Genomic DNA, 10699 nt, shown 5'->3' with positions numbered 1-10699 from the left:
CTTTATAAACCTGTTACTTCCAGGACAGAGTAATGACAGGCCAAGAGGGACAGACCAGAGATGGAAGGCCCAGAGGTGGGGTCCTGGAGGTGAATGCAGATCTGAAGGAGTCATCACTACTTTTTAGGGAGCCCAGGTCATCTTTACTTGAGGTCCAGGTGATCATGGTTGTTGCTGTTCAGCCACTAAGTCGTGTCCGACTCTTTGAAAACCCATGCACTGCAGCACACCAGGCTCCCCTGTCCTTCACCATCTCCTGCAGTTTGCTCAAACTCATATCCATTGAGTGAGTGTTACCATCCAACCATCTCATTCTCTGTCACCCGCTTCTCCTCTTGCTGTCAATCTTTGCCAGCATCAGGATCTTTTCCAATGAGTCAGCTCTTCACATCAGGTGGCCAAAGTATTGGAGCTTCAGCTTAAGCATCAGTCCTTCCAATGAAGATTCAGGGTTGATTTCCTTCCGGATTGACTGGTTTGATCTCCTTGCAGTTCAAGGGACTCTCAAGAATCTTCACCAGTACCACAGTTGGAAAGTATCAATTCTTTGGTTCTCAGCCTTCTTTATGGTCCAACTCTCACATCCATACATGACTACTGGAAAAACCATAGCTTTGACTATCCAGACCTTTGTTGGCAAAGTGATTGTGGTAGTGTATCAGAACACATCATGTTGGAGAGGGCCACAGATTTTGTTTTGGTAGAGGAGCAGGTGGGTGGTTGATCTGAGGCTGCATCCTTCTCAGCAGGATGTGAACACCCTACTCAGATAGAGGTCTTCCTAGTATTTCATACCTCTCTGAGTTGCACCTAAGAGGCCCTGGATCTGGATTAGGAACACAGGTAGATGTCTGAAAGGTAATTTGGGCTGAATGACTGTGAAATACTCAAGTCAGGCTCTTCCAAGGTTGGATGTCTCTTCTACCCCTTGTATTCAGGCTTACAACATAGACCATTGCCCTGTGGTTCTGTTGCTGAGTGTGCAGCCAATGGAGCACCCAAGGCTCTTAAAATAAGGCAAGCCACTTGGCATAGCATGAGCTAAGCTTCCAGGCTGTTTCAGGCTACTGCAGACTGAGCTCACTATCATGCATTAGACCCCCAAGGCCTTGAAGACATCTTCACAGCAAGCCATTCTCCTTGGGGATAATGGAGGACAGAACAGGGCCCTGCTGGATCAGAAGCACCGATGTTAACAGCACCAGTGCAACAGTGTTAGGTTGAACTAAGACGGGTCCAAGCTGGGGGCTGCCACACAGGTTAAGAGGATAGAATCTGGAGCTAGAATGCCCACATTCAAATCCCAGCTTTTACCTCTTAGTAATTTTTTAACCTATGTGACCTTAGGGGAATTACTTAGTCTCTCTGCCTCAGTTCCCTCATCTGTAAAACAGGAATAGTAACAGCATATTCCTCATAGGGTTATTATAAACATTAAATGTACTGATACAGTTAAGGTCCTGTATTAATAAATTCAGTGTAGAAGGGTAAGTGCCAGCTAGTGCTATAATGGGGCAAAGGTGAAGGGAGTCCTGAGTTGCATGAAAAATTGTCCAGCTCGGCACTTAGGCCAACTTCCTTCTCTTTTTTAGGAGGTCATTACTAGGTCAGTTGCACAGAAAAGGGCAAAATGCTATCAAACCTCATTTGGAATGTCTATGTCAAGTGACCATGGCCTCTTACTACACAATGATAGACACCTGGCTACAGCAAACTGGAGTTGTCTGGAGGCTGTTTTGGAGGTGCTGATGCTTCAAGTAATCCAGAATTGCTGGATTGCGGATTATATGATGCACAGTTGGGTAGGGTATGTGTGGACGTGTTCAAGGGTTTATTAGGACATTGTCCAGGAAATGCAAAACCATCCCCTGGAAAGTCATGCAGGATACCGATCACTGGGTGCTGCCACAGATCACGGTCTCTACAAGCTGTCTGAAGTGAAGTGTTAGTTGCTCAGTCATGTATGACTCTGAGACACCATTAACTGCAGCCCACCAGGCTTCTCTGTCCACAGAGTTCTCCAGGCAAGGATACTGGAGTGGGTTACCAGGTCTAGACACTTCTAAAACCCCATCTTTCACTCTTGATCTTCCAAATACAGATGATGGAAGGCAAACAAGATCATAGGCATTCAGAAGGTCTAATTTCATGGGTTTTCAGGCACAGAGCTGCCCCAGGAGCATAAGGGGACCAGATAGGATCAAGACCCCAATAGTTCTAGCACAGACCTAGTTCTCTGCTTCTCTTCTTCACAAAGTGCCCCAGTGCCTTCTTGGGGCAAGTGGAGACCAATGGATCTGAAGGCCTAGGAATTCCTACTGAGTCTCAGGTTATGGGGTTGTGGTGGACACCTTGCTGAATTTGAATTTCAAATAAATGATGAATAATTTCTTAGTATAAGTATATTCTGAATGTCTTATCTGTTGTTTATTTGAAATTCAAATTTAACTGGGTGTCCTATATTTTTATTCAATAAATCCAATAACCCTCACTGAGGGGTTGTAGTCAGGGAAGTCTGCTGGATACATGCCTACAGCTGAATATAAAGAGCAGAGATACTAGAGGATTCTGGTGCCCTTACCTCAGCTGCTAAGTCGCTTCAGTCGTGTCCGACTCTGTGTGACCCCATAGACAGCAGCCCACCAGGAGCCCCTGTCCCTGAGATTCTCCAGGCAAGAACACTGAAATGGGTTGCCATTTTATTCTCCAATGCATGAAAGTGAAAAGTGAAAGTGAAGACGCTCAGTCGTGTCCTACTCTTCATGACCCCATGGACTGCAGCCCACCAGGCTCGGGATTTTCCAGGCAAGAGTACTGGAGTGGGGTGCTTTCTCCACCCTTACCTCAGAGGAGCCCCCTAATACCAGTTCACTCTATACAGGTCCCTGGAAGTGGAGGAGGTCTGTATACTCATCTACACTATGGTTGAAGTTGGCCATTTCATGGACCAGTCATGTCATGGCTGTGAGAAAGTCCCAGTGGTGCCCATACTGGGGCCTTCCTGGCTACAGTTGAACAACTGTTCAGCATCCTGCTTTCTTGGCGGACATGAGAAGTCCCATTCACATCAGTGTCCTCTGTCTCCAAGTATAACTCTCATATCTCCATAAACTATTAGAGCTGGATTTTAAAATCACAGCAACTGGGAGGACTCACCTGAAGACAAACAGCCAACAGGGTATTGTGAGGCTTGGCAAGGTCTGACCAACAACCTGTGATCTCAAAGCTAGCAGCCCTATTGTCAGTAATTAGCCACATCTACAGAGCAGATACGGAGAAGGAAATGGCAATCCACTCTAGTAATCTTGCCTGGAAAATCCCATGGACGGAGGAGCCTGGTGGGCTGCAGTCCATGGGGTCGCAAAGAGTCGGACACGACTGAGCATCTTCACTTTCACTTTTCACTTTCATGCATTGGAGAAGGAAATGGCAACCCACTCCAGTGTTCTTGCCTGGAGAATCCCAGGGACGGGGGAGCCTCATAGGCTGCTGTCTATGGGGTCGCACAGAGTCAGACATGACTGAAGTGACTTAGCAGCAGCAGCAGCAGCAACAGAGCAGATAGGGCTTCCGTGGCTTCAGATGATAAAGAATCTGCCTGCCAATGCAGGAGACGCAGGTTTAATCCCTGGGTCAGGAAGATCACCTGGAGAAGGAAATGGTAACCCACTCTACTGTTCTTGCCTGGAAAATCCTATGGACAGAGGAGCTTGGAGGGCTGCAGTCCATGGGGTCACAAAGAGTCGGACATGACTTAGTGACTAAAGAACAATAACAACAGAGAAGCCACCGCAGCCACCACGTGAAACCACATTCCTCATTTCAATTCCGGAAGCCGAGGTGCAGAAAATTAGCAGAAGACACAGCCTTGTGGATTGAGGGACTGTGTCCAAACTTATTTGCTCAGGTCAGGAGTTAAGAGTACGTAGTAACCACAGTAGGCATGTGGTGTAAGGCTGGGTTTCCTAAACTGAGAGAATAGGCCAGAACCTCAGACACATACACACAGGTACAGAGTCCAAGAGCCAGGTCACCAAGACCCAGAAACACAGACCTACTCAAATAGGTCAAAAAGTCAAGGCCGTCTCTGGAAGCAGAGCTCAAAGAGAATGAACCAACAATAGGCTGGTGTTTCAAAAAGTTAGCACATGACCAGCCACCTATGGTTCGTGTTTTACTCCTGGGGTTCTTGGTGGGGAATATGGCTGGTTATAGATGCTTCTAGAGAGATATTGTCAGGAACTAGGCCTAATTGTCAACACCCGAGGACCTTTCCCAGCCCTGCTCTTCAAGTATGCTGAAGTCGCTGCCCCTGTTAGACACTCTCTTTTCATTGTCACTCTCTACGCACTTGGCTACTCAGACGTACTCTTCTGGTTTCCTCCTACTTGTTCCTTCTCTAAGGGATCTTCCCCCAAGCCTTGAATATTCATATTCTTCAGTGTCCTACCCTTGACCCACTGTTCTTATCTTTTCTCTCTTTCTATAGTGCCTGGATGTTCTCATTTGCTGTCGTGGTTCCAACTAAGAGCATAATCAGTTGAAATGTGGGTTATAGAGATAAAGTTCTTGGGTGCTTTCTACAAATTCCTAGCTGTGAGACTTTGGCGAAGTTTTGTTTGCTTTTTTAAGCTTCTTTAGATTTCATATCCTTATCCTTATCTACACAGTGAAGACAAGCTACACAGACTAGAGATATGATGAACATTAAGTAAGAAAATGTATGTAAATTACTTCTCACATTGCCTGACATAGTAAATGTTCAATAAGTATCATCATAATAGCTATTACTTATTACTACTTATATGTAATTGAATTTCAAATCTTTGTTTCTAGCTCAGTACTCTTTTGGGAGCACATTCATAGTTAACCTGTCTCCTGCATGTTTCTACATGCATGTTCCAAAGACACCTCATGTTTATTGGGTCAAAAATAAAATTTGCTACTCCCTAAAACAAGAGAAGAGTGTGATAGGACCAACAAAGTGGATTTTCAGGGGACAGCTCTAAGAAGTTATAAAGTTCTGTTCTCTATCTAAACAAAGCAGAAACAAACACAAAATAAAACCTGCCCTTTCTTCTTCTAAACCTCCTGTCCTTCTCCGTTCTCTGTCTCAATAGTTGGCATTATCACTTATCACTCCTAGAGTCCTAGAAGCCATTCTTGATTCTTGCCTTTTCCTTATAATTTGCCACCCACCACAGCTCCTCAACAAATCAGTTATTAGAGTCATCTGACATTTTGGTCTCTTCAACTCTTTCACTTTATATTCTTCTTCCATTTCTTGCTAAAAATCTCTTGAAAAGGTAGCGATTCAAGGCCAAGTCCCTAACTGTGAGGAAGTTCATGACTTCAGTGGCAAAGACAGAGTCTTGTGGTACATTATGCTATTGTTCAGAATGTTCAGTGCCCCTGCCTGTGGGGCCTATAGGGAAGAATATACATCTCTGCCCCCACTGACATCTGGCTTGGCTACTGACTTGCATTGCCCCATGGAGTGTTAACATATGGGATATGTGCCAATTCTGAGCAGAAGCTACAAGAATTATCATTTTCTACCATTGCTCTTTCCTCCTGCTATGACATCACCATGTCCCAGTTAGGGCCTATTCCTGCATGAATGATGAATGAAATGATGAATGAAAAAGATGAAACAAGGCAGCAACCAGTACACAATGAACACACAACATGAACAAGAAATAATTTTTTTCATTGTTAGACTACTGGGATCATTTGTTATTGCATCATAACCTAGCCTAAAGGGATTGATACAACTCCTTTCCAGATTACTTATTGAATATTTGAAGCTAATGCACAGTAAGATGGAAATCGAGTCATAGTGATGTGAGGCATAGTGTTCTCCAACAACGTAAGAAAGCTGGATGTGCTGCCAAGTATCACAGATACTTCACACATGAAGTTTCTTCTTCCGATCAAAGTTCTGTTGGACAAAGCAAATCTTTACTGTTTCAAAGATGTTAGTAGTTAATGGGACTTTCCAAAAGAGGCCAGCAAACAAAATCAGACTTTAAAAAATCTGTGTCACAACAAGTGCTGGAGAGGGTGTAGAGAAAACAGAATGCTCTTGCACTATTGGTGGGAATGTAAATTGATACAGCCACTATAGAAGAGAGTATGGAGAGTCCTTAAAAAACTAGGAATAAAACTACCTTTTGTTGTTGTTGTTCAGTTGCTCAGTCATATCCAACTCTTTGAGACCCCATGGACTGCAGCCAGGCTTCCCTGTCCTTCACCATCTCCTGGAGCTTGCTCAAACTCATGTCCATTGAGTTGGTGATGCCATCCAACCATCTCATCCTCTCTTATCCCCTTCTCCTCCTGCCTTCAATCTTTCCCAGCATTAGGGTCTTTTCTAATGAGTCAGCTCTTCCCATCAGGTGGCCAAAGTATTGGAGTTTCAGCTTCAGCATCAGTCCTTCCAATGAAAATTTAGGATTGATTTCCTTTAGAATTGACTGGTTTGATTGCCTTGCAGTCCAGGGGACTCTCAAGAGTCTTCTCCAGTTCAAAAGCATCAATTCTTCAGTGCTCAGCCTTCTTTATGGTCCAACTCTCACATCCATACATGACTACTGGAAAATCCATAGCTATATGGGTCTTTGTTGGCAAAGTAACATCTCTGCTTTTTAAAACACTGTCTAGGTTTGTCATAGCTTTTCTTCCAATGAGCAAGTATCTTTTAATTTCATGACTGAAGTCATCATCTGCAGTGATTTTGGAGCCCAAGAAAAGAAAGTCTGTGACTGTTTCCGTTGTTTCCCCATTTATTTGCCATGAAGTGATGGGATCAGATGCCATGATTTTCATTTTTTGAATGTTGAGTTTTAAGCCAGCTTTTTCACTCTTCTCTTTCACATGCATAAGAGGCTCTTTAGTTTCTCTTCATTTTCTGCCATAAACGTGATGTCATCTGCATATCTGAGGTTATTGATATTTCTCCTGGCAATCTTGATTCCAGCTTGTGCTTCATCCAGCCCAGCATTTCACATGATGTACTTTGCATATAAGTTAAATAAGCAGGGTGATTCCTTTCCCAATTTTGAACCAGTCTGTTGATCCATGTCTGGCTCTAACTGTTGCTCCTTGATCTGCATACAGGTTTCTCAGGAGGTAGGTAAGGTGGTCTGGTATTCCCATCTCTTGAAGAATTTTCCACAGTTTGTTGTGATCCACACAGTCAAAGGCTTTAGCATAGTCAGTGAAGCAGAAGTAGATGTTTTTCTGGAATTCTCTTGCTTTTTCTATGATCCAATGGATATTGGCAATTTGATCTCTGGTTCCCCTGCCTTTTCTAAATCTAGCTTGAACATCTGGAATTTCTCAGTTCACATGTTATTGAAGCCTAGCTTGGAGAATTTTGAGCATTATTTGCTAGCATGTGAAGTGAGTGCAATTGTGTGGTAGTTTGAACATTCTTTGGCATTGTGCTTCTTTGGGATTGGAATGAAAACTGACTTTTTCCAGCCCTGTGGCCACTGCTAAGTTTTCCAGTTTGCTGGCATATTGAGTACAGAACTACCATAGGGCCCAGCAACACCACTTCTAGGCATATACCCTGAGGAAACCAAACTTTAAAAAGACACATATACCTCAATATTCATTGCAGCACTATTTATAATAGCTAGGACATGAATACCAACCCAGATGTCCATTAACAGATGAATGGATAAAGAAGCTGTTGTACATATGTAAAATGGAATACTGCTCAGCCATAAAACAAAACACATTTGAATTAGTTCTAATGAGGTGGATGAACCTAGAGCATATTATACAGAGTGAAGTAAGTCAGAAACATAAAAACAAATATCCTATAATAACACATATATATGGAATCTAGAAAGATGGTACTGATAAACCTATTTATAGGGCAGCAATGGAGATGCAGACATAGAGAACAGACTGAGGTACAAGGGCTGGGGAGAGGAAGGAGAGGGTGAGATGAATGGAGAGAGTAGCATGGAAGCATATATACTACCATATGTAAAATAGATAGCCAATGGGAATTTCCTGTATGACTCAGGGAACTCAAACCGAGGCTCTGTGACAACCTAGAGGGTGGCATGGGGTGGGAGGTGGGAGGGAGGCTCAAGAGGGAGGGGACAGAGATATACCTACTGCTGACTCATGTTGCTGTTCGGCAGAAAACAACACAATATTGTAAAGCAATTATCCTTCAATTAAAAATAAATAAATCAAAGTCAGAAAGGAGTTTTTCTTAAAAAAAAAAAAAAACCTGTTTGGTGTATACATAATGGGGAGGGGGACATAAGAAGAGCTGATTGAACTGAGAGCTATTTGGGATTCATAGAGTTACATGCTGAAAGGAAGTGGCATGTAGTTTAATGTGAGTTTAACGTAAATGTTTTATTTAACATAAGTTTATTTGTTTAACATAAATGTGAGTTTATTTATGAACTATTTCAACACATTAGAAGAAATGTCAACAATTTGGAGGATGATAACATAATTTGACAGAAAAGCATCTTCCAGTTTTCTAACTCTACCGCAAGCCCCAAATCGACTGATCATTTCCAGGGCACACATCTTTGCTTGGCAACAATGAAGGAGACAACAACCATAGTAATAACAAATATTGCATACATTGAACTGTGTCAGCATACTTTAAACAGGACATTACTTTGCCCTTCTATGTGACAAATTTGCGCTAATAGTAGTCGATACTAAATACTCAATATTAATTTCTAAACCTTAGCATAATAACACTGGGGCCAGATAATTCTTTGATGCAAGGATGCCACGTGTATTGTAGGATGTTTAGCAGCATCCCCGGCCTTACCCATTAGATGCCAGTAGCGACTTCACTTTCACTTTTCACTTGCCTGCATTGGAGAAGGAAATGGCAACCCACTCCAGTGTTCTTGCCTGGAGAATCCCAGGGACGGGGGATCCTGGTGGGCTGCCGTCTATGGGGTCGCACAGAGTCGGACACGACTGAAGCGACTTAGCAGCAGCAGCAGCAGCACTCCCACAGTTGTGACAAGCAAAAATGTGTCCAGACATTGCCAAATGTCCCTGAAGTGTCTTCCTGCTCTGAAGGAATGACACTGACAGTGAGAAATGAGAAACCATGGCAAATGGAACTGAAGATACTTCTGAGTGGCCCAGCCTTCGGTTTACCTAATTAGTTCAGGTACTTAACTCTTCACTTTGCTTATAAATCAGGCCCTACCCACCCCAGTTCCTAGTAACAGCTACTGATTACCTATTGTAGGTATTAAACATAATTTGCATAGTGAGTATAACATGGAGATTAAGCACTTGGCTTTGGTATCAAACAGCCTGGCTCTGCTATTTGCTATGTGACCTGGGGTATTTCTCTCCCATTGTTTCCTCATCTGTGAAGTAAAAGAACAGCACATATGAATCAAACTAAGGTTGTTGTAGGGGCTTTCCAGGTGGCATTAGTGATAAAGACTCCACCTGCCAATGCAGGAGACTCAAGAGATGAGGGTTCCATCCCTGTGTTGGGAAGATCCCCTGAGGAGGAAATGTTAACCCACTCCAGTATTCTTGCCTGGGAAATCCCATGGACAGAGGCGTCTGGCAGGCTATAGTCCATGGGGCTGCAGAGAGTCAGACATGACTGAGTGACTGAGGACTCTTCCACACAGGGTTGTTGTGAGAATTCAATAAATCAGTGCACATGAGGGTTTAGAACTGGGCTGAGGGTATGGAAGATACTCAATAGATGTTTATTGTTATTCTTAACCCTTATCACAGCCCCACAACTTGAGCAACATCACCTCCATTTTAAACACATGGAAGCAAATATTCAGGAAAATCAACTCCAGAATCACACAGCTGCTAAGTTACTTGGCTGACCAGAAGAGGAATCATGACTCAGACTCCAAGCCTGAAGGGTTTTTCATTAAAGCCCAGGCCTGAGTAGAAAATAGGTTAAACCTGGGAGGGAGAAAGAGTTCTCTTTCAGGGATAAAAACTGGAACTTGTCCACTTGGCTTGTTCTATTTGCATGTAGTAATGGAAAGACCCACCAACTAGGCAGTGCAAAAACAGCTTTCAGCACTGCCTAGCTGTGAGAACTTGGGGCAAATCTATCAAACATCCTGAAGCTGTTTACTCATCTGCAAAATGGACACAAAAACACCTGCTCTGAGATCTTCACGGGTGGTGGTCAGAGTGATGTGAGAAAGAGTCTGCAGCAGAGTGCTCTAACACTGTCAAGTGCTTGACAGCTGTGGGCCGGTGCCTCTAAGGCTTTGTCTTTCCTTGGTCACGTCTGGCAGCTCTGCTGAAGTGCGTTCTGCAGGGAGCCCCCACTGCAGGCACTGGGCCTCAGCTGGAAGCCCTGTGGGGGCCCCACTGGCGGGCAGAGATCGGGCCGTTGTCCGCCTGGTTCCAGGGTGGGCAATCTGGGAGGTGACCCCAGTGTGGATGCGGCAGCTGCTGCTTATCTGTAGTCAGTCAGCGACCCGGACAGATGAGGTGTCCGTGGTGACCTTCCTGCCTCAGTGAGTGTGGGAACTCGGGGCTTCCCAGGGCCCAGGGGTGGGAATGTAAACGAAATGGCCCCCGCTGGAGACCAGGCTCGTGTCCTCCCTCCGCTGCCCTAACCAGGAGGAGGCAGGAGAGATCGTGGAGTCTCCTCCATGAGGGTGCAGAGGAAAGAAGCTGGGTCTCTGGGGTACCAGAGTTG

The sequence above is a fragment of the Bubalus bubalis genome, chromosome 6 (genome assembly GCF_019923935.1).
Source record: "Bubalus bubalis isolate 160015118507 breed Murrah chromosome 6, NDDB_SH_1, whole genome shotgun sequence".
NCBI lineage: Eukaryota > Metazoa > Chordata > Mammalia > Artiodactyla > Bovidae > Bubalus > Bubalus bubalis.
The sequence above is the reverse complement of the archived record's forward strand: the minus strand, read 5'-3'. Positions refer to the sequence as shown.